At 33.4% G+C, this 23,426-nt stretch overlaps 1 long non-coding RNA gene across 1 annotated transcript; it reads right to left on the reverse strand.

The window, feature by feature from the left end:
• Positions 1-10,977: 10,977 nt before the first annotated feature.
• Positions 10,978-15,866, reverse strand: LOC149373262 (uncharacterized). The gene is made up of 2 exons (XR_016293425.1): positions 15,803-15,866; positions 10,978-11,321 (listed from the first exon to the last, which is right to left on the reverse strand). It is a non-coding gene; the product is annotated as an uncharacterized LOC149373262 (long non-coding RNA).
• Positions 15,867-23,426: the final 7,560 nt, after the last annotated feature.

The raw sequence follows: 23,426 nt of genomic DNA on the forward strand, positions 1-23,426 counted from the left end.
TTTAGGGGCTAGTGTGCGCGCGAAAAAAAAAGGAAAAAAAGTAAAGGAAAAGAAAAAAATTTTAATTTTCAATTTTATTAAATTTCAAGATACCTTAGTATTTAACTAAAATTTCAAATTAGTAATTTTCTCACGTATTTATTAGAAACTATTAATATAGGAGATTGTGAAAAAAAAAGTAAAAACAATTTAAAGCACAAAGTAAAATAGAAACCTAAGGCTGAGTCATTATTTTGTATGCATCAGTGACATAGGCACATTAAAGTTTATGATTAATTTTTACAGTTTTATAATTGTCACTTAACAATATCAAATACAATATTTTAAAGTTCTTTAAAACATAAAATTCAAACTCAATTAAAAAATGAAGCAACATCTCACATTGCACTGCTAATCCTTCCTCTAAAAGAAATTAAGTCTCAGTACCGTCGAGATAAACATAGTAAGTTTGTTTTTGCAGAGATTTTTCTAAATTACTCTTTATTTGTTACTCTAAAGAAAGCTACAAAAGTTAAAGGACTTTATTCCCCATCGAAAATCAGGGAGACAAAACACAGTCTCGTCTATACATCTTAAGTGTTTGCAAAGTAAAAAATTTTGAGAAAACATTAGAAAACATTAGGAAAAAAAAACACATTGCTTCAAACAAATCCTTATTCACGTCAACTCAGCAGCTTTACTATAAACGAAAAATTACTTATAAATATTCCGCATCAAATAAAATCATTTAAAGCATCAATATAAAAATAAATCAGCCTTCTAGTACCTCGAAATCGTTATTCAAAAATTGATTTTTGTCGAGTATAAATCAGTTTTCCATTGTCGCACTTAATAAATTGAAAATATGACATATTGTTTAAAATTTTTGTAACCTCAGCAGTTAAACTATATCATGTTATGCATGGATAAAAAAAACTTTAAAAATGTAGGGCCTTCAAATTATAATGTTAAAGCTGTGTAAAATTATTTTCTTCAAAGAAATTGTTTGATTCTCCTAATTCTTTATTAGGATACTCCTAAAAAGGAAAAAAATTAGCCCTAAAGATTTTCTTAATTGTACTTTTCAGGCTTGATACGATCGAAGTTCTTCGAGAAAATCTCAGTTTTTTTTTAATGCAGTAGCTTTATCATAAACAAACCATTGTTCATAGTTTTTGTACGTAGATAAAAATAACTGCATTTGCTGTATATATAAGAAAAAACAAAATAAGCCTTGTAGCACCTCTTGATTCTAATGTAAAGGCTTGTTACGATTCACTTTCTTCGAGGAAATCTCAGATCTCCATAAATGCAGTAGGTTTAATTGTTGGTAAAATTGGTAAATTGAATTTCGTAAAGAAAATTTTATTTTCTCGTGATCGCAGCAGTTTTATTTTAAATAAACCGTTGTTAATAATTGTCAAATCATTTTTATATATTGACCCCTTCCATTAAAATTGCGGTATCTATTTATTTTTTAATTTATAGAAACGTTGCGCTTATTTCTATAGTGAACATCGCTGGAGTGCGAAAAACTTTGTCAATTAAAATTACAAAGCAGTGAAAAAAGTTATCTGCTTCGGCTAGGAGTTGAACCTGAGCCTCCTTCTTTCAGGGAAGGTACGTTAACCAACTTCGCCACCGAAGCCTTGGCGGACACCCTAAACAGAGCAGTGGAGAAGCTCCAGCGATTTTCACTATAAAAATGAGCGCGACGTTTCTCTCAATTAAAAAAAATATAGATAGCGCAATTTCAGATAAAAGAGGTCAATATGTAATAATAGTTTGACATAATACTTACCCATTGATTAATAACATCAATATCTATGATTCGGCGTTCGACCTAAGTCACGCCTAAACAGAGCAGTGGAGAAGGATGTCCGCCGAGGCTTCGGTGGCGAAGTTGGTTAACGTGCTTTCCTGGCAAGAAGGAGGCCCAAGTTCACCTCCTGGCCGAAACGGATAACTTTTTTCACTGCTTTGTAATTTTAATTGACAAACTTTTTTGCACTCCAGCGATTTTCATTATAAAATTGAGCGCGACGTGTCTATAAATTGAAAAATATAGATAGAGCAATTTTATAAAGAAGAGGTCAATATATAATAATAATTTAACATTATACTTACCCGCCGATTAATAACATCAATATCGTTGTTTATAATGTTTAAGGGTGGTTAAAAATCCCTTGATCATACTGTATTTAAAAAAAGGAAAAAAAAGCGTCATAATCTTGATTATTATCTTACACCCTGGTAAGATATAACTAATTGAAGAAAATTTTATTCTCTTGTGATCGCAAGAGTTTTAGTATGAACAAATTGTTGTTCATAATTTTTGTATCTTGATAAAAATAATAAGAACTCATTGGGCATAAAAAGAGGAAAATAATAAGCCTCATAAGAGGTCTTATTTATAAGTTTAAGGCTTGGTAAGATCAAAATTTCTTCAAGAAAATTTTATTTTTCCGTTATCACAGTTGTTTTATTATAAACAAACCGTTGTTCATAATTTTTGTCCGTTGATAAAATAAAGTACATCTTATTGTATGTATACATAAAAAAAGCCGAATAAGGTTTTAAATTATAATTTTAAGGCTTGGAAAAATTGAATATCGTCAAGAAAATTTTACTTTTTCGTGATCGCAGCAGTTTTACTTGAAACAAACCATTGTTTATTTTTTATTGTGCGTGGGTAAAATATACTTTATCATATTGTGTTTAAAGAAAGTTAAAAAATAAGCCCTATAAGACCTCTTGATTATAATTTCAAGGCTCAATACGATCGAGTTCTCTGAAAAAATCTCAGTTCTTCGGAACTAAAGCAGCTTTATTAAAAACAAACCGTATATTATAATTTTCAAGCGTAGATAAAAACAATTAGATCATAATGTATTTAAAAAAAGTAAAAAAATAAGTCTTATAAGACCTTTAGATTGCATTTTTAAAGCTTGGTACGATTGAGTTTTTTTAAGAAAATTTTACTCTCTAGTGATGGCAGCAGTTTTATTATAAACAAACCATTGTTTATTATTTTTGTGTGCATAAAAATAATTAGATAATTTTTTTTATAAAAAAAAAAAAATGTTAGCCTAATCAGACTTCTTAATTATAATTTTACGGACTAGTAAGATTGAATTTCGTCGAAAAAATTACATTTTCTGGTGATCGCAAGAGTTTTATTAGAAACAAACCGTTTTTCGTAATTTTTGTGTATGCATTAAAATGATTACATATGTTGAGTATAAGATAAGGAAAAAAAGCCTCATAAGACATCTTGATTATAATTTTGAGGCTTGCTAAGATTGAATTTCTTAAAGAAAATTTTATTCTCTCGTGATCGCAGCAGTTTCATTATAATCAAACCGTTTATAATTTTTTCGTGTAGATAAAAATAATTGGATCGTATTGTTTGTAAAAAAATTTTTAAAAAGCCCTATAAGACCTAATGAAGTGCTTGATGAGGCCTACAAATAGCTATTTGTCAGAATTTTTAAACTCAGATCGGTTGTAAACATTTAAGGTTATGTTGTTAGAGTCTCAAACTGATGAAGTGCCAAAATGTTGGTAGCTAATCGAGTGATTTAGGGCTTAAAATAGCTATTTATGGTAAATTTTTTAACTATGTCTTTGAAGTTTTAAGCGTTGGAACCATCAAAAAACGAAATTGATGCCAAATCACTTCAAAAGGCATAACTAACATTTAACTAGGCTATAACAACCATATAGAGCCGTTAGAATCGATCCAGGAACGTATAAACCCATCATAAAGGTGTGTTAGTATTAGCTGTAGAACTGGGTAGTTACCATGTATACGGTAAGTGTCGCGAAGTCATGTACACACAAATGAAAAGGCAAAAAATGGTAACTCTTATGGTTGAAAATATATTATAGATGTATGATAACCAAGGAACCAATTACCCAAAAAACCTCACCTTCAATTAATGCTGTTAGGAAAAACTGTATTTGTAAGTTTTTCTGAAAAGTTTTTCTGTATAAAATCCATCTTACTCAAAAAAAATATTAACTTTTTTATTTTAATGTATGTTTATTCAAAGGTACATACTTCGTGCAGACGTTCGTAAACGTATTATGGGTGTACATTTTAAATTATGTTTATTCAAATGTACATACGCCATGCAGACGCCCGAAAACGTAAACTTAGTTTTTTATGGAGAGCGGCGTTGGCTTAGTGATAAGCGTGCTTGTTACTGATACAATGCTGTTCTGTAGGTTGTGGGTTCAATTCCTGGTGAATGCAAGTTTTTTCAAAAACTGTTTTCATCGGAAAAAGTTCCTATGTATTCCGGGCTGTTTTGGGGTGGATTTTTCCGTGGAATTTTTCTTCAGAGTAATTCCAGGGTCATTTACTTGCCCCGCATGTCTTCGGGCCTGGGTGAATACGAAACAGTGTTAGGAGGTAGGGATTAGTGGATCCGATGCGCCAGGCAGGGATCGCTGGTCTTATCGGCGAGGAGTGGTCCCTGAAACACGGCCCCATTGAAAATGTCTAATGAAAACTGATAAAATTTTTTTTTGTCTGTTTATATTCGGTATTTTCACTAGGAAAACCATATAAAAAACAATAACGTGCAAAAGTTAATTTTTCTCATATCTATTTTTTTACCAGCACAACATTGAACATAAGTAAATTCTAAAATTAAGTATTACCATCTGAATGGCAACACCAAAACAGTGGGGTTGATGTGTTTTACGTGGAACTGTGCTAAATATTTTTTTTCTTACTTTTTTTAAGATTCTATTTAAAGTACTTGAACCCTCCTGTTTTGGTGTTGCCATCCAGATGGTGCGACTGAAATCGACAATTTACTTATGTTTAATCTCATGCTAGTAGAAAAATAGATATGAGAAAAATTAACTTCCAAACATTATAGTTTTTTATGTGGTTTTCCTAGTGCAAAAACCGAATAGAAACAGACGAAAAAAAATTTTATCAGTTTTCATTAGACATTTTCAACTGGGGGGGGCTTCTCCGGGGATGCAATTAGCCTGGATCCGATGATTCGGCAGAGAGCGTCGTCTTAACCAGCGAGGAGTGGTTGTCCTGAAGTCCTCTCCAGAGAAAGGCTATACAATGCCGAGTGGACCTGATGCACCGTTGGTGCAAAGAGTGTCAGCTTAACTGGCAAGGTGTTTTACCAGAGATACTCGCACTGTGCCCATCGATTAGGTAAAACATCAGTAAAAAAGGTTGGAAAATGGGTGCGGCAATACACACCCCCACACATAACTGGTGAGTGGGTGGCCCTGGCGACGTGGCCTAAGAACTGTCGCGGTAACCCGGTAAAAAAAACTTAGTTTCTTATGAGCACTTTTCCAGCGGGATTTTTGAAAAAATCGTAGTATTTGATTTTAAAGTTTACGTTACTCAAACTTTTCCAGCACTTTTTGGTGCTTATGTTTCGTCAAATTACTAGAGCTATAAGTTGAAAAATTTACGTCGCCCGGAAACATAACCTCTACGTGGTATACATATAATGATACATCACCGTTTTTAACAGAAAAGCTTAGTTCTGCTGCATGAATTCCATTTTATCCAAGGAAATTTTAACGTATCATGGTTTTGACACTTTATTGTATGTTTTTTTAAATTTATGTCATGCAGACAAATGACTAGCTCTAGAAATTCGACTATATATGAGTACCGCGAAAAGCCGAAAAAGTTTAGGTAACGTAACTTTAAAAATTAATAACTATTATTTTTGCAAGAATCCTGCTCGAAAAGTGCTCATAAAAAACCAAGTTTACGTTTTCGGGCGTCTGCACGGCGTATACATATTTAAATAAACGTATGTTAAAATACAAAAGTTGATATTTCCTTGGGTAAGATATATGAATTAAATAAAGAAAAACTGTACTTTTTCCTAACAGCATTATTGTAGGTTAGGTTTTTTGGGTTATTGGTTCCTGGGTTATCATATATATATATATATAACATAGTGTTAGCTGTAGGAATAGGTAGATACCGAGCATACGGTAATTGTCGTGAAGTCACGTACACACAATTAAAAAGAAAAAATAATTGTAGCACTTATGGGTAACAGTAATTATATACATAACACACCTTTGTAATGGGTTTATACGTTCCTAGATTGATTTCAACTGCTCTATATAGTCGTTTTGGCCTAGTTAAATGTTTATCATGCCTTTTTAAACGATTCGGCGTTAATTAAAAAAAAATTTTTTTCTGTTGGGGCCCACTAACGTTGGAAACTTTGTAGACATAGTTAAAAATTTAGCTTTAAATCGCTATTTTTAGGCCTAAAGCACTCCGTTAGAGACCAATACTTTTGCGAAATGACATTTACACAGCAACATTTATTCAAAAGCTATTATAGATACACACAAGATGTATTAGTAATAGACTTTAAAAATCCAGCCTTATGTAGCCATTAGTACAGAAGAATTCAGTTTTTCTTGCTGGAATGCACCTTATCCACAGGAATATCATATTATTATGGATTGTAATCATTCATTATGATTTCATGAGTCCTTTTATGCTTCGTATAAACTCACTTAGTGCGTATATATTTATCACTATTTTGTGTAATGTTATATATCGGTAAGTTACATGAGAAAATACATGGTGTAAAAGTTTCAGCTTCCGGAAACATAACCTCGATTTTCCACAACCAACCTTAGTTGTAAATGATCTAAAAACTTATATTTTTTGATACCACTCTATTCACCACTGATATTTTTATAATACGAAAATAACATGAAAGGTATTATAAAACACACAAGCTGTACACATATTCGAGATTTCAGAAACATATCTTCTATATTTTACAACCAAACTAAGTTGTTAAATGACCGAAAATCGGTAATTTTGGATCAAGTCACTCGATTTACCACTGATAGAATAGTAAAATGACAATAACATCATAGATACTGTAGAAATACACAAGGTGTACAAGTATTATCTTCCGAACACATAATGCAGGTTGCTAGCAAAAAATGGAGGTTATGTTTCCGGAAGCTTAAAACTCGTACGGCTTGTGTAATTCTATAGTACCTATAATACTAAGGTAGTTTTATTAAAACATTAGGAGAAAATCGAATATTATCAAAAAATACTGGTATTTTGTTTATTTTACAACTTAGATTTCTGGAAAAAAGTAATTCACGAGAATTAATGTAAGGTCTTATGTCAGTTTTTATATAAGAACTTACACAAGAATTTACAATAGCTTTTCGACCAAGAACTTACATAATATCTGATATATCTGGTCTTGTAAGAAAATAACTGATTAATAGTTTATAAAAAAAAATATTTTTTAAAGCGATTATTTCATGGTAAAATAGTCATCTATAGTGTTATCATGTGGATGGCAACACCAATAATGGGGGCTTGAAGTATTTTTAAAAATGCTTATTTAAAAAACTTGTCACATATTTTTATTCATGCATTTGTTACAAATCCATAAAAAATACTTCAAAGCCCCATTATTGGTTCATCCATCCGCATGATAACACCATGGGGCTGTTTTAGCATGAAATGATCCTTTTTTTTTTTTTTTTTTTTCATAAACAATTTATTAGTTATTTTCTTATAAGGCAAGACATCAGATTTTATGTAAGTTCTTGGTCGAAAAGCAATTGTAAATTCTTAAGTAAGTTAACATAAAAACTGACATAAGACCTTACCTAAGATCTTACATTAGTTCTAGTTCGAGATTATGTTTCCGTGAGCTAAAATTGGTACAATAAGGTTGTATAGAACATATATATATATATATAGATAGATCTGATACGCAAGGGTATGTCAAGTCTACGACGTGATAGTTTAAAGGAAGACGATTATTTTTAAAAAAGAGAAGACTGTTGAGAAAAAAAAAGGAAAATGTTGAAGATACTGATATTTACAGACCCAATATGAATCTTTTAAGTATTGATACCTCAAAAATTATTCAAAATACTGATATGAATTCAGCTACACCCGTATACTTTGATTTTGAGACTGGTGGTTTTGCAAAAACTGCTGAAATTTTGCAAATCGCTGCAAAATGCGGCATCTCCGGTTTTTCAGATATCAAAAATGTGCCAGCGTAACTTGTAAATTATAAGTTAGAAATACTGGCCACTCACTTTCAAATATATATGATACGGACGCGCACAATGCGATGGCTAATGTTATAATGTAAAAGAAAGTTATTCAAAAACTTGGTATCAATAATTCTTCAATCTTAAATCGTACTGTAAAGTGGAAGCAGAAAGTACACAGGAAAAAAATTCAATGACGAGCTGCTTGATGTATTAAGAAAGCTAAATGTTTTAAGTACATGTACTTCAATCGCCACAAGAAAAAAAATTATTGCAGCAAAAATGTCTTATAAAAAGATTCTTAAAGTTTATAAAAAACACAAGTTGACTAGACTACGTATTCTCTTTGGTGAAGATGACAGCTGTAGCGTTTTAGTGATCAAGAGCAAAAAAGTAATTGAAAAAGTAGAAAAATATCTTGAAAATGTTAATAAATAATTATTACATGCTTGGTTTTCTTATACATTTACTAAATTTCATGAAATATAAATTCAAATTTTTTATTGAGTAAATTAATACATTCTTTTATATTTTTTTAATCAATTACCTATTTTGAACATATTCTTTTAAGTATAATTTGTAATTTTTTTAGACAACAATCAATCAATAACACCGGTATAACATGTGATATACGTTAAGAAATCACCGGGGACTATGCCCTTCTGAAAAATATTTTGTAATTACATTTGTAATTACATTTGTAATTACACTTGTCAAGCCATTTGTAGTGCTACTTGGAATTCCACTTTGAATTACACATAGGGTCTTAGAATGGAAATTCCAAGTGGAATGCCAAGTGTTATTCCAAGTAGAATTACAAATAACAATTAGAGATGAATTTTTTTTCTTTTCAAAATAGTTTAAAATAGAATCATACGCAGCGTAATGGCCAGAATTGGTGTGATCGTCAGTATAGTAACACCAAAACAGGGGGATTCAGTTCATTTTGAGAAAACTTGAAAAAAAATAGAAAATTCTATTTTCTCTAAGTTTGTGAAAAAATACTTTAATCGCCCTGTTTTGGTGTTACTATACGGATGATAACACCTGTAATGGCCATTACGCTGTGCACGATTCTATAGGAAACTAATTCAAAAAGAAAAAAAATTAATCTCCAATCGTTATTTGTAATTCCACTTAGAATTACACTTGGCATTCCACTTGGAATTTCCATTCTAAAACCCCATGTGTAATTCCAAGTGGAATTACAAATGGCTTGACAAGTGTAATTACAAATGTAATTACAAATGTAACTACAAAATGCTTTTCAGAAGGGTGTCGTGTTTACTCGAGGGAAGGAGAGTAACACGAGGAGTAAAATAATTGACGATGCTCAATTTCCCTTACAACAATAGTATATTACGTACAAGTTTGCAAAGGCTTCGATTTACGAACCGAGAGGTTTACGGCACGAGCCGAAGGCTAGGGCCGTAACGAGGTTCGTAAAGAAGCCTTTTCGAACGAGTTTCGTAAACTATTTTTCCACCTGAGAACCCAAAATCAAGTGGCGAAGGTGCTATTTTGAGATTAGAAGGCGGAAAAAACTATTCCTCTTTATTCAAACAGAAGTGAAAAATGCAGACATGTTGCTCCCGTAAAAACTCAAACCGAACCACTGGAAAAAAGGCCCTGCCAGCTAAGGTGGCGGTAAAGCTTGGGGCTTGCTTGCCGATTGGATATATCCACGTTCGATGTTGTGTCTTCTTCTACTTGTGCTTCAGCGGCGTACATAAGAACGAGCAGTCTATTTTTCTTAAATGTCTACGGCCACAGACGTATTGGTTTAATTTCTATCAAAGTACGAAACGCACATAAATTTGAAACACGCGTGTTTAAAAAAAGTCGCAATGTTGTCATATGTTTACAACTTGAAGGTAGCCTACTTTCGTTAATGGCCGTTTGGATTACAATGCTAAAAAGCAGCTAAACTGGAGCCACCAAAATCTCCTAAGAAGAAGTAGAAGAAGTTAGCCTACACGCTCTAAGGGCTCGGGCACATGGAACCGCGTAAAGCGTAAAGCGTATCGCATATCGCGTAAAAGTAAGGAAGGTTAAGTATACGTCACTTTGTGGTCATATAGAAAAGGCGTAAAAGCCTCGCGTATCGCGTAAGTGTGAAGTAGAGGGGAGTTGACCAATTTACTGTCTTGTCAACAAAAAAAGCTTTCGAAGTTCTGAACGCAAGTGAATTCTAACCTGCGTACATGTAAAAAAAAAAGTTTTTAAGTATATACTTCTTTTTTTCTTTTTATTTAAGAGCCGTTAATACATTTCATACAGCTTAATCATTACACTTTTCACTTTTTCTTTGCAACATTGGGTCATTGCGTAGGTCGTATAGACTTTCCACAATTTGCCTAAAGTTCTTACGATTTATTTTTCATCCATGTCAGAAATTCGATTAATTATACAATTTTGATACTGTAATTGTTGTTGTTGACATTAGCTGCTGACTGTATTTACAGCTTGCATACTTTATTTACGCTATACGCGAAAAAATTTGTCATCGCGCACATGGGTACAATAAAAATACGGGCGTAAATCTATTTTTGCCATGAGTGCGAGCGAGACAGCATGTGCAAATCCAACGAAATATTCGCTGTGATTGGTTCAAAAACTCTTACGCGCGAATTTTTACTCCCATGTGCGCGATGACAAACTTTTTCGCGTAAAGCGTACCTTACCTAACTTTCCCTGATCCTATAATTTTACGCGATACGCTTTACGCTTTACGCGGTTCCATGTGCCCGAGCCCTAACTGCTGTTTCTCACAGTTATTTAATTATTTATTATCATTATGGTGAATCTATATGAATCTTTTACTAATGTTTAGAGCAGTTTTCGCACTTTTTATGGTCTTCATTACATTAAGAACTGGCAGTTAATAGCGGAGATATTTCATAGTAAAAATGGTCTAGCCATAAGATTCCACGTTAAGTAGCGAATTTTGTTTATTTCTCTAATAATAGTTAGTGAATCATTCCCAAATTGGCACAGATGGTAATTGCATATTTGTCTACGTATACGTATTTTTTCAACAGTGTGTACATGTTATTTCTTTGACCGGATAAGCCTTAATTCGACTTAATTCATCATATTCTTGAAAGTTATAAGGAATTTGGATAAACATCTAGCAATCTATTTGTAGCAGCACAGTATGTATCCTTGACAGCATCAGATAAAACATGTTTGTCTCCGGTGCTTTTCTTACGAGTTTCAATAACTATTTCCATGCATTTCTGATTAGGTTCCAGATTCAAATACATCATTTCTTCTACCGACTGTAATAAGGTATAGGAATACGGATAAACATAAATCTTTCGATTATTTAAAGCAATAGTAGAAGTTATTTAAATGCAGCTTTCAAGTAGAACAAAGTAAATTACTGCAGCATAACTATTTGGAGTCTCAAGTACAGATGAAGAGATGAATGACTTTTGATTTTCATACACACTGCCATAAATTAAAACTTAATCTACTAACCCAAAGAAATTCTTATTTGAAATTAAAAACGATGTACACAATAAATATATCACCATCCAACACCTTTGTGACAACTAAAGCAGAGATCAGTAGGGAGATTGCTGACTGCCATGCTACGGAGTGTGCCCACTTTTTTCCAGTGGTTCGAGCGCCCCGCCGCGACCAAGCGGCCGAACCGGGCGCACATTTTTTTATTTTATTTTAGATGCGCGGTAGGGGTAGGGGTATGAGAAGAGTGGATTCGCGTGGAAATGTCCATATAGGCGCACATTTTGGAGACGCGTGGAAAGGGTATACCGAGTGTGCGCCTACGAGGAGAGGAGTGGAAATGTCGGCTATATAGCTGTATATATCTGAGCGCACAGCCAAAGCAAGCGACGACACGAGTTTTTCTCTTTCGAAAGTCTTTGACTCTGCAACCGAGTACATGCTATTTATATATTTAACTGACTTGCTCTCCTACTGGCTTAAATGTTATCTATAAATCTTATTTAATTAAATCGTGGAACTAAATGCTCATTAATTATATACACAGAATTTTGATTTCAATACATTATTTTTTAACTCTCCCGTACTCTTAACATTCCCAAATCCATTTATGTTTTCAAAAAATATATAGCTTCAACCATTTTTTAAGGTTTTCAGTACAGCTTTAACCACTAGTTCATTAATTTCACACATCCTAACTGCTGTAAACTGTAGGACAAGCTCCGGAGGATATCCATGAACCTATGTGACTTCGAAAGGGATATCTTTCGTTCTTCGGATAGCTAAGATGGTTAAGGCTTATGCCACTTCGTAGATTGTTTTGCACTTAAGGGTTCAAATCCATATCATGGTAGATATGTTTTTTTTTTTTTATATTTAATTAATCATTTTGTCTTCATTTCTTTATGTTTCGTTAAAAGAATATATATATATATATGTGTGTGGTCAACATTTTTTTTCGGATACATCAAAATAAATTAATATTGTTACTTTGATACTTCTTGTTAGCAAGGCAATTCTATAATTTTATAATACTATAATAACTTTGAAGGATTTTAACATAATTTGTGTATTAAAAAACTCTTAAGAAATTATGAACATCCTATTTACGACAAAAAAAGCTGAAGGCAGAAGAAAACTCATACTTTTACTACGATTATATTAAATATGATCATTACCAGTAAAGTACAACTTACATCCAATTATACGTGAATATTTAACTACGTACATATATTATATTTTTGAGCTTATATTTACATTCCTTATCAATACCTTGTGGTTATTGCATTGACAAAATTCGTACTACATATATGTACAAACATGAAAGTAGATTTTTTAGTCTTTATAAATAGTGCGTATTTTAGATTAAAGAGTCTTACAGAGACTAAACAAAGCTTTTTTTATTCAACACAATACAGACTAGTTTCAACCTTTTGTAACTCAGAGTATGGTTTAAAAAAAAAATTTGTATTCTGTGTAAGCAATTAATCTTTTTACCTACAATAAATTGTTATTGTAATTTTTTAGAAATAGTTACTAAAATTTTTTGACAGTGCGTAAATCATATACAGTTAACAAAAAATTTTTTTCCTCTGTTTTCAAGGTGGCACTATATATATTTTTATAGATAAATAACTATACAAAATATAATAATTTTTTTAGTTCTCACAATTCCTGATTTTAAATAATTTATCACGTTAGCATAATAAAGAGTCTTCTCAGAGTAGTAGGCGTAAAAAAGCCTTTTCAAAGTGAATATAAGAAAGATCGAGCCTTTAATTTTTATTTCTCTGATTTTCAGTTGGTACTACATTTATCTGTGTATATATATAATTGATCTATAAAAATATATACATTATTACTACCTTAAAATAGAAGTGAACAAATTAGTTAAAAAGGCGTTGATATCTTTGTTGAACTCCTCGTTTTGTTCTCCAGTATAAAATAAATGTGTGGATTCGTACAGGGGTACGAAACCAACCGAGAGCTGGCTGAGAAGCAAATAAGAACTCAAAAATGTCGAAGAATAATCTGAGCGACGATTCGTTGGGCTTAATTATACCAATCGACGCCGACACCTCAGTGCGAGTGTATCTCTGTATGAAAAGGCTTTTTCTTTTAGTTTAAGAGGACTTTCTTCTGCCCGAAAATTTAAAAAGGCACTTTCTTGACTTTTACTCTAAAAAGACTCTTTCTTGCACTCATCCGATGGTATCATTGTTAAAAATATTACGATGCTTTTTCTGCATTCAATTTAAATGATTAAACTTTCTTTATAATCTACAGTCTAAAAATATGTTTATTACAATCATCACCCTTGAAGGTAGTTAATTTTTTTTTTTTTTTTTTTTTAACAAAATACTGCAGTATTATAAAAAATGTTTTGTCTCAGAATCTTGCCATATAAATTTTATTACTTATTCATCGAACTGTTTCATTCATTATTATTCTTCTGGCTGTCTAAAAATAAATGAAAACAGCACACCTTATTAAAAATTTGCAAACAATTTTAAAATATTTACAAAACTATTTAATATTGTGTTCATCAAGTTCATTTACTGATTAAAATTTTAACATTAAGTAAATAGCAGTAGACGGGCGGATTTTTTTGTCGTAAATAGGATGTTCATAATTTCTTAAGAGTTTTTTAATACACAAATTATGTTAAAATCCTTCAAAGTTATTATAGTATTATAAAAATATAGAATTGCCTTGCTAACAAGAAGTATCAAAGTAACAATATTAAGTTATTTTGATGTATCCGAAAAAAAATGTTGACCACACACATATATATATATATATTTTTTCAACGAAACATAAAGAAATGAAGACAAAATGATCAATTAAATGTAAAAAAAAAAAACATATCTACCATGATATGGATTTGAACCCTTAAGTGCAAAACAATCTAGGAAGTGGCATAAGCCTTAACCATCTTAGCTATCCGAAGAACGAAAGATATCCCTTTCGAAGTCACATAGGTTCATGGATATCCTCCGGAGCTTGTCCTACAGTTTACAGCAGTTAGGATGTGTGAAATTAATGAACTAGTGGTTAAAGCTGTACTGAAAACCTTAAAAAATGGTTGAAGCTATATATTTTTTGAAAACATAAATGGATTTGGGAATGTTAAGAGTACGGGAGAGTTAAAAAATAATGTATTGAAATCAAAATTCTGTGTATATAATTAATGAGCATTTAGTTCCACGATTTAATTAAATAAGATTTATAGATAACATTTAAGCCAGTACGAGAGCAAGTCAGTTAAATATATAAATAGCATGTACTCGGTTGCAGAGTCAAAGACTTTCGAAAGAGAAAAACTCGTGTCGTCGCTTGCTTTGGCTGTGCGCTCAGATATATACAGCTATATAGCCGACATTTCCACTCCTCTCTTCGTAGGCGCACACTCGGTATACCCTTTCCACGCGTCTCCAAAATGTGCGCCTATATGGACATTTCCACGCGAATCCACTCTTCTCATACTCCTACCCCTACCGCACATCTAAAGTAAAAAAAAAAATGTGCGCCTGGTTCGGCCGCTTGGTCGCGGCGGGGCGCTCGAACCACTGGAAAAAAGTGGGCACACTCCGTAGCATGGCAGTCAGCAATCTCCCTACTTATCTCTGACTAAAGTTATTGATGATTCTAGCTTATTGAAAGCTCCACTTATGTTATAAAAATTTTTTTACATTACTTCATGCTCAAAAAAATGTACATGAGGTACTTAATCATAATCAAAAGCTTGGAGTAGATCACCCTGTTGTTGCGGTCCAATAAAAACCAATAAAATTTTACAATGGGATTTTTCTACTAGTTTCTTATCGGTATTTGCACCCGTAAATCCAAATAAAATCCGAAATGGTTAAAAATAGATTTTCAATATCATTTATTATAACTAGGACATGATTGAACAAAAATAAATTGACAAATTTATGTCATACCATCCGGATGGTAACATCAAAACGGGGGGATTAGAGTATTTTATATGTAAATTGAAAGAAAAGTTAGTTATTAATTTTTATTAGAATTTTGTAAAAAATACTTTAGTCCCCCCGTTTTGGTGTTACCATCCGAATGGTATGACATAAATTTGTCAATTTATTTTTGTTCAATCATGTCCTAGTTATAATAAATGATATAGAAAATCTATTTTTGACCATTTCGGATTTTATTTGGATTTACGGGTGCAAATACCGATAACAAACCAATAAAAAAATCCTATGGTATAATCAATGAATTTTTTATTGGTTTTTATTGGACCGCAACAATAGGGCAGGTAAGTACGTACCTTGCCAAAAGTAATCAATCTGATCATGAGCTAATAGATACTGCAATAAAGGAGACTAGGGCAATGAGCCGAGTCGGACGTTGAGCCGAAAAGTCGGACGGTGAGCCGAATAGCCAGGAGTGTGGCAAATACTAGGTAACAAGGGGGGAGTCACGAAAAATGTTAGTACAATTCTTTGTCATCAGTCAGTTCTTAAGGAATCGGACCGACCGACCACAAAAAAAATACCTAGTTTATGTCGTAATATAACATGTGTAATCCGCAATCGCCACCAGCAGTTACATATGGGTGTAATCCGCAATCGCCGCCAGCAGTTACTTGTGTAAGACGTGACAACGTTGAGTGGTTGGGGGCGCTACTGTCGATTTACTGGTGATGTGGGGTGTAATCCGCAATCGCCGCCAGCAGTAACATATGTAAGACGTGACAACGTTGCGTGGTTGGAGGCGCTACTGTCGATTTACTGGTGATGTGGGGTGTAATCCGCAATCGCCGCCAGCAGTAACATATGTAAGACGTGACAACGTTGCGTGGTTGGGGGCGCTACTGTCGATTTACTGGTGATGTGGGGTGTAATCCGCAATCGCCGCCAGCAGTAACATATGTAAGACGTGACAACGTTGCGTGGTTGGGGGCGCTACTGTCGATTTACTGGTGATGTGATCCGCAATCCCGCCAGCAGTAAAGCAGACGACGTCAGTCTACTTGCTCTTTTTCGTGACATTTTCTGATTGTAAACAAAGCACATTGTGCTAGACGTAAACAAACACGCAGACCAAAAAAAAATAGTTTCAAGTGCCAAAAAGAAAAATGGAAATAACAGATTTACTGCTGGCGGGATTGCGCGGGATCACAGCAAAAATGTCACAAAAAAGAGCAAATAGACCGAAGTTGTCTGCTTTACTGCTGGCGGGATTGCGGATCACATCACCAGTAAATCGACAGTAGCGCCCCCAACCACGCAACGTTGTCACGTCTTACATATGTTACTGCTGGCGGCGATTGCGGATTACACCCGTGATCCGCAATCCTGCCAGCAGTAAAGCAGACGATACTTGCTCTTTTTCGTGACATTTTTGCTGTGATCCCGCGCAATCCCACCAGCAGTAAAGCAGACTATATTTTCGAGTAGCTTAATTGTTAGGATTTTTTCGAAGTCATCGTGTTTTTCATTAAAGTAGATAATTTTACATTTTGCATCATGAACACCAAAAAAGGTGTGACAATTGTTGATGCCAGTACGGGAGAAAAGTTTAATGTAATGTTGTCTACAGGATTAGTCGAACGAGCAAAAAACAGTAAGTATTTATAACGATACCGTAATATAATGGAAAATGTTTTTTCGTTACCTCAAAATATTATATCAAATCTTTTATGAATGAGAAAATTATGCCCTATATTTTTTCTCACTCGTAACTCGAGAATGAAGGCTCTATTGATGTAATTCTCGTTTATAAACTGTCACATTCCTACATACTTAAAAAATGCTTTCTTCACATTCTCACAATGTTCATATTCATATTTGTTTCTAGTTGATGGTTATTCTGTTTTATGAATTCTAGATGCAGTTTTTAGGAGTAGAATCATTAATCAACTCAAAAATAGCGTCTGAATCACTAGAACTGGAACTTTTGGAGTCAAACGTAACAGCAAGTATCGGAGCTGTTATTTGCATTTTTCTTTTTGGCACGTGAAACTATTTTTTTTGGTCTGCGTGTTTGTTTACGTCCAGCACAATATGCTTTGTTTACAAACAGAAAATGTCACGAAAAAGAGCAAGTAGACTGACATCGTCTGCTTTACTGCTGGTGGGATCGATTACATACAGCGTTGGGTTAGGCGGATTCAATATCGGAACTTTTTCCCTAGATCGTATATATAGCTATACGATCTAGGGAGAATGTTCCGTCGAGCAGACAGCACAGCAGTGAAGGGGCATTGCCAGAGACACGCGGTAATATTATAACACAAGCGCCTATCACCCAATGACCCAGGGCACTAACTGGCCACTCTTTTAAATAATTAATTATTAATAACATAAGCGCCTATTACCCAATGACCCGGGGCGCTAACTGGCCACTTTTTTAAATAAATAATTATTAATAACATAAGCACTTATCACCGTATAACCTGGGGCGCTAATTGCAAATCTAGTAAATAAATAATTATTAATAAATATGTCAAGCACCTTTTTCCTGATGATCCAGGACACTTATTTGCAACACTATTAAATAATAAAAAGTTGATCGATAACATATGTAAACATATCACAATTTTAATTGCCTATCTAGTACGACAAAGATCTTTTTAAATGGTGCTCTTGTAATTCCTTGATAATTTATTATTCAATAGTAGCCAGTAAGCGCCCCGGGTCATAAGGTGATAGGCGCTTGGGTTATTTTAATAATTATTTATTTAACAGAGTGGCCAGTAAGCGCCCCGGGTCATTGGGTGATAGGCACTTGTGTTATTAATATTACAATTTTGAATTTCCGCGTGTCTTTGGCAATGCCCCTTCACTGCTGTGCGGTCTGCTCGACGGAACATTCTCCCTAGATCGTATAGCTATGTATACGATCTAGGGAAAAAGTTCCGATATTGAATCCGCCTAACCCAACGCTGATTACATACATAAACTGCGTTGACTAACAGATACTTCAAAATATAATATATCCAATAGGTGGCGCACCAGTCTCGATGCTTAGATAGCACTCCAACTGCCGATAACGATGTCCCGGTGATCGGAGCCTACAGTTTTCCAAATTTGCCGAGTTATTTGACACTAATACGAGTATTGGTATACTAGGATGCCGATGACGATGTCTTCAGCGTTGGGTTAGACGAATTCAATATCGGAACTATTTCACTAGATCGTATATTAAATAATAAAGTATTAATTAATAGCACAAGCGCCTATTACCCAATGATCTGGGGTGCTTACTGACCACTTTGTTAAATAATCAACTATTTATTAATAGCACAAGCACCTATTTCCTGATGACCGTTGTGCTATTAATTAATAATATAAATCGCTTAATAAAGCGACCAGTAAACACCCCGGTTCATCGGGTGATAGGCGCTTATGCTATTAATTAATAATATATATCGTTTAATAAAGCGACCAGTAGGCACTCCAGGTCATCGAGTGATAGGTGTTTCTGCTATTAGTTAATACTTCATTATTTAACAGAGAGGCCAGTTAGCCCCCGGGTCATTGGGTGATAGGCGCTTGTGCTATTAATTAATACTTTATTATTTAATAAAGCGACCAGTAAGCGCCCCGGGACATCGGGTGATAGGTGCTTGTGTTAATAATTAATACTTGGTTATTTAATAAAGAGGCCAGTTAGCACCCCGGGTCATTGGATGATTGGCACTTTTGTGATTAATATTACAATTTTTACTTTTCGCGTGTCTTTGGCAATGCCCCTTCACTGCTGTGCTGTCTGCTCGACGGACCATTCTCCCTAGATCGTATAGCTATGTATACGATCTGGGGAAAAAGTTCCGATATTGAATCCGCCTAACCCAACGCTGGATGTCCTGGTGATCGACACCTGGAGTTTTTAATTATAAACAATTGAATAGACTTATAAACGAGTCCAGGTATACGGGGTTGCCGATGACGATGTTCTGCTGATCGGCACCTGGAGTTTTTAGTTATCAACTCTTAAATACAGCCAGAATGGAGTCTAGGTATACGAGGGTGCCGATGACGATGTCCTGGTAATAGTCACCTAGAGTTTTTAATCATAAAAATTCAATTAGACTCTAACGAGAGTCTAGGTATACGGGGATGCCGATGATGATGCCCTGGTGATTGGCACCGAGAGTTCTTAGTTATAAACTCTTTAATACAGCCAGAAACGAGTCTAGATATACGAGGGTGCCGATGACGATGTCCTGGTGATCGTCACCTAGAATTTTTTGATTATAAAAATTCAATTAGACTCTAACGAGAGTCTAGGCATACGGGGGTGCCGATGACGATGTTCTGCTGATCGGCACCTGGAGTTTTGAATCATAAAAATTCAATTAGACTCTAGCGAGAGTATAGGTATACGGAGTTGCCCATGACGATGTCCTGGTGATCATCATCTAGAGTTTTTAATTATAAAAATTCTATGAGATTCTAACGAGAGTCTAGGTATACGGGGGTGCCGATGACGATGTCCTGGTGATTGGCACCGAGAGTTTTTAGTTATAAACATTTAAATACAGTTATAAACGAGTCTAGGTATACGAGGGTGCCATTGACGATGTCCTGGTGATCGCCACCTAGAGTTTTTAATTATAAGAATTTTATTAGACTCTAACACGAGTGCAGGCATCCGAGGATGCCGTTGACGATGTCCTGGTGATCGGCACCCAAAGCTTTTTGCTTTTAACATTTAATAAGACTTTAATGAAAGTTTACCTATTTCATGGGGCTTTTTACGACATCTCGTTGACTGGTTTCTGGATTTTTATTTACAAACTTGGTACCCACTTGTATTCAGTGTAATTTTTATAATAATTCATAAGTTGAAAATAATTCATAATTGTTGAACTGCAGAAATATTGAGGGCCTTGTATTAGCTTTTAGTTATAGTTATAAAATTTTCATTTTCCACAGTACAACGTCGAGAAATTTATTTACATTATTCAGTGCTCTGTAGTTTTGTTTTCATACCGTTGTGTTTATCTTCTATTATATTACACACATTCCATATTTTCCGTTCTTTACCTAGAATTTCGTAATTGTATTAATGTTAATTTTAATTGGTTTCTTATCTGCTCAAATGAATATAGTAAAAGGACGGTATAACACTATTTCACATAGGTATATACATTTCACGACAGTTAAGGATCATCCTTAAATAATTATATAAAAAATTGATTGATTTTAAGATTCTTCGACTCTCAAAATTTCTTTAATAAGAGGCAATACATTACAATTTAACATTACACTATTCGTTTGAGATATTAATCATAATTTTTTTTTATTATTTTACCATGAGAACATGATGTTGCTTCAGTATTTTCCATTACCTCGTTGATATTATTCCTGGTAACTTCAACACACGATGACTCAGGTACATATACACTGCTTTGACTGTCATCGTCATCGGTGTCGGTCATAGCTAATAAAAATGTTTTAGTTACTTTCGTTTTAACTTATTTTTATTGTAGAACTTACAGTTATTACGCTAATGATGTCTTTCACGTCTCTTCCAAGTTGATCATATTTGGATTTTCACCAATTCTACACCGATTTTACTCTCTTTCTCAGATAGTTGTAATTTTCGTATTATTTTATTAAATTTAAAAAAGATGTAAGGTGTATTTTGCTCAGTATTTTGTACTAAAATTTTTATTTTATCTATTATTTGGCATGTTTACCGTACAACTAGCGTCAAAATTTAATGGGAGTCCCCATAAAGTGGCAAAATTGAGTACTTTACATAGGTGCAATCGACCATTCTAAGCCACAGGAGTGAAAGAGATAGAGGTAATGACGGTTCACACCTCGGATACATAATGGAGGTTATGTATACAGTTTCATTTACTGACAATAATGGATTCCATCAGTGTAAAATGTATGAAATATCCGAATAACACTTGAATTTGACGTAGAAAACAGTATGATCATTTAATGGTGCTGATTACTTTTTTTCAATTTTTTTCGTCAGTTTGCTTGATTATAGCGCTCAGTCAGTACAATCTAGCTTTATTTATACATAATTATGCACTAATAGGTTTGTACGATAAAAAAAAATATAAAAAACACACCTTCGTGAACTCCAGACGCATTAACATTGTAACTGTTATTGTCGGATGATTCGTCACTGATGTTGGAGTTTTCACCATCATCATTGGCTTCTGCTGGCTCGGCACAATTATTTATTAATTACCTAACTATTTTCCGAGAAAAAGAGGAATTGACTCACTCTACACATCACAATCAATCTCGCTAAAATCTGACCTTATATATTTTTTGCATCATCAGGAATGTGCGATAATTTTTCTTTTTTTAATACACTGCTGCAAACAATGGTTATTAGAAAAATAACGTTGCTTCTTGTTCAATTTTCCTGTTAGTTTACATTAGATGTACCAGCTTCCTACCGTACTAATCTTCAGCGAAGTACTTTTATTTACTGTAATTAATTTTTTCTGATAATTTTCATGTGAACAAAACGGTTGATGCACGTACTTTTTACATCCCAAAATAATTCAAAATTAATTTTAGTACAATCCCTTGTAGTTTGAGAAAAAAACGGCGAAAAATAAGACCATGCACAGTTCAAGTATCAACTGATTACGTAATTTCCATAAAATTCTTAATTAATCTCGCTGAGCCTAACCTTAAATTGTTCTTAGAAATGTCAAAAATTGGCGTCAACTCCCCTTTTTTCAGATAATAGCTAGGTATTTCATAAATAATTTTATAAGGCTACAACATCACATTGACCCAATCTATAAGGTTGGAAACTTTTATTATCGCCGGACTTATTTTAATAACAAATAATTTGCATGGAATACATGCTCGTAAAGTTTTTGAGCCGACCGTTTTTTTCCTAACAGGAGGGTTATAACTCGATGGTAACTTTCCAAAAAGTTGTTCGTTAAATGCCTTAACCGGTATACACTGAATCCTACGAATTAATATATTTTTATTAGTCCTCTTATAATTTTTTCATTGTAATTTGTTCATGTTGTCATTCGTACGGTAACAAAATAATGTATATTTTCAAAAAATTAATTTTGAATTGTTCTCCATTAAGCAAAAATAATTGTATTCAAAAAATTTGTATTCATTATTTGTAAAAAATAGTCGAAAATACAACTCAACAAACACTACTATTATTAATTTCTACATTTCAGATAAGTAATAAGACATATCACAATTGTCTATCACGAGTTAGTATAAAAATTGATAGTGATAATCAACCATTACAGATTTTTCTAGTTATTATTATTTTCGACTGTACTATGACGACATTGACGACCAAAAAAGTCATCAAAAATAAATACTAATAACAAAAATTCCTAAACTTTATTATAGTTTTAAATCTAGACTCTGTAAAGTATTATTATTATTTTTTTTTTCTTTATCACAAAATGAATTGCCGTTTGGTTTATAATCAAATTGTTAAGATTTTTTTAAAAACGTTTGTTAGTGTGTAAAAGGAAGTCTTGAAAAATATCCTGGTTCTAGGTACCATGTACATGGTGTGTAATATGGCAAATAATTATAAATATCTAGTTATTACTCTGTATTCTGTTTTAAGGAAATTTTCATTTACCACATCCACATAATATCTTTTTTTTAATCAAACTTGATTACATGTCACATCCATTCAAAACACCATTCCGAATTGGGACGTATTTTATACTGACAATGTACGGAGAATCGATATAAATTCAAGAAATAATCAATATATAGTTCGCTTGGATTTAACTTTGAAAAAATCATGATATTTTTAGGTGACATTCTATATGGCACATTTCATGGGGTTTACTTAGGCCGATAGAATTAGCTCATTAGGCACACATCTTCGATGATATTCATCGAAGGGTGGTCAGTAGCTGATCCTTAAAAAAGCGCCCATTCACAACGCGGTCGTCATTTTCTTATTAA

Source organism: Copidosoma floridanum, unplaced genomic scaffold (assembly GCF_036245765.1).
Source record: "Copidosoma floridanum isolate Cflo_tuat_1 unplaced genomic scaffold, Cflo_Japanese_pri ptg000034l, whole genome shotgun sequence".
Lineage (NCBI taxonomy): Eukaryota > Metazoa > Arthropoda > Insecta > Hymenoptera > Encyrtidae > Copidosoma > Copidosoma floridanum.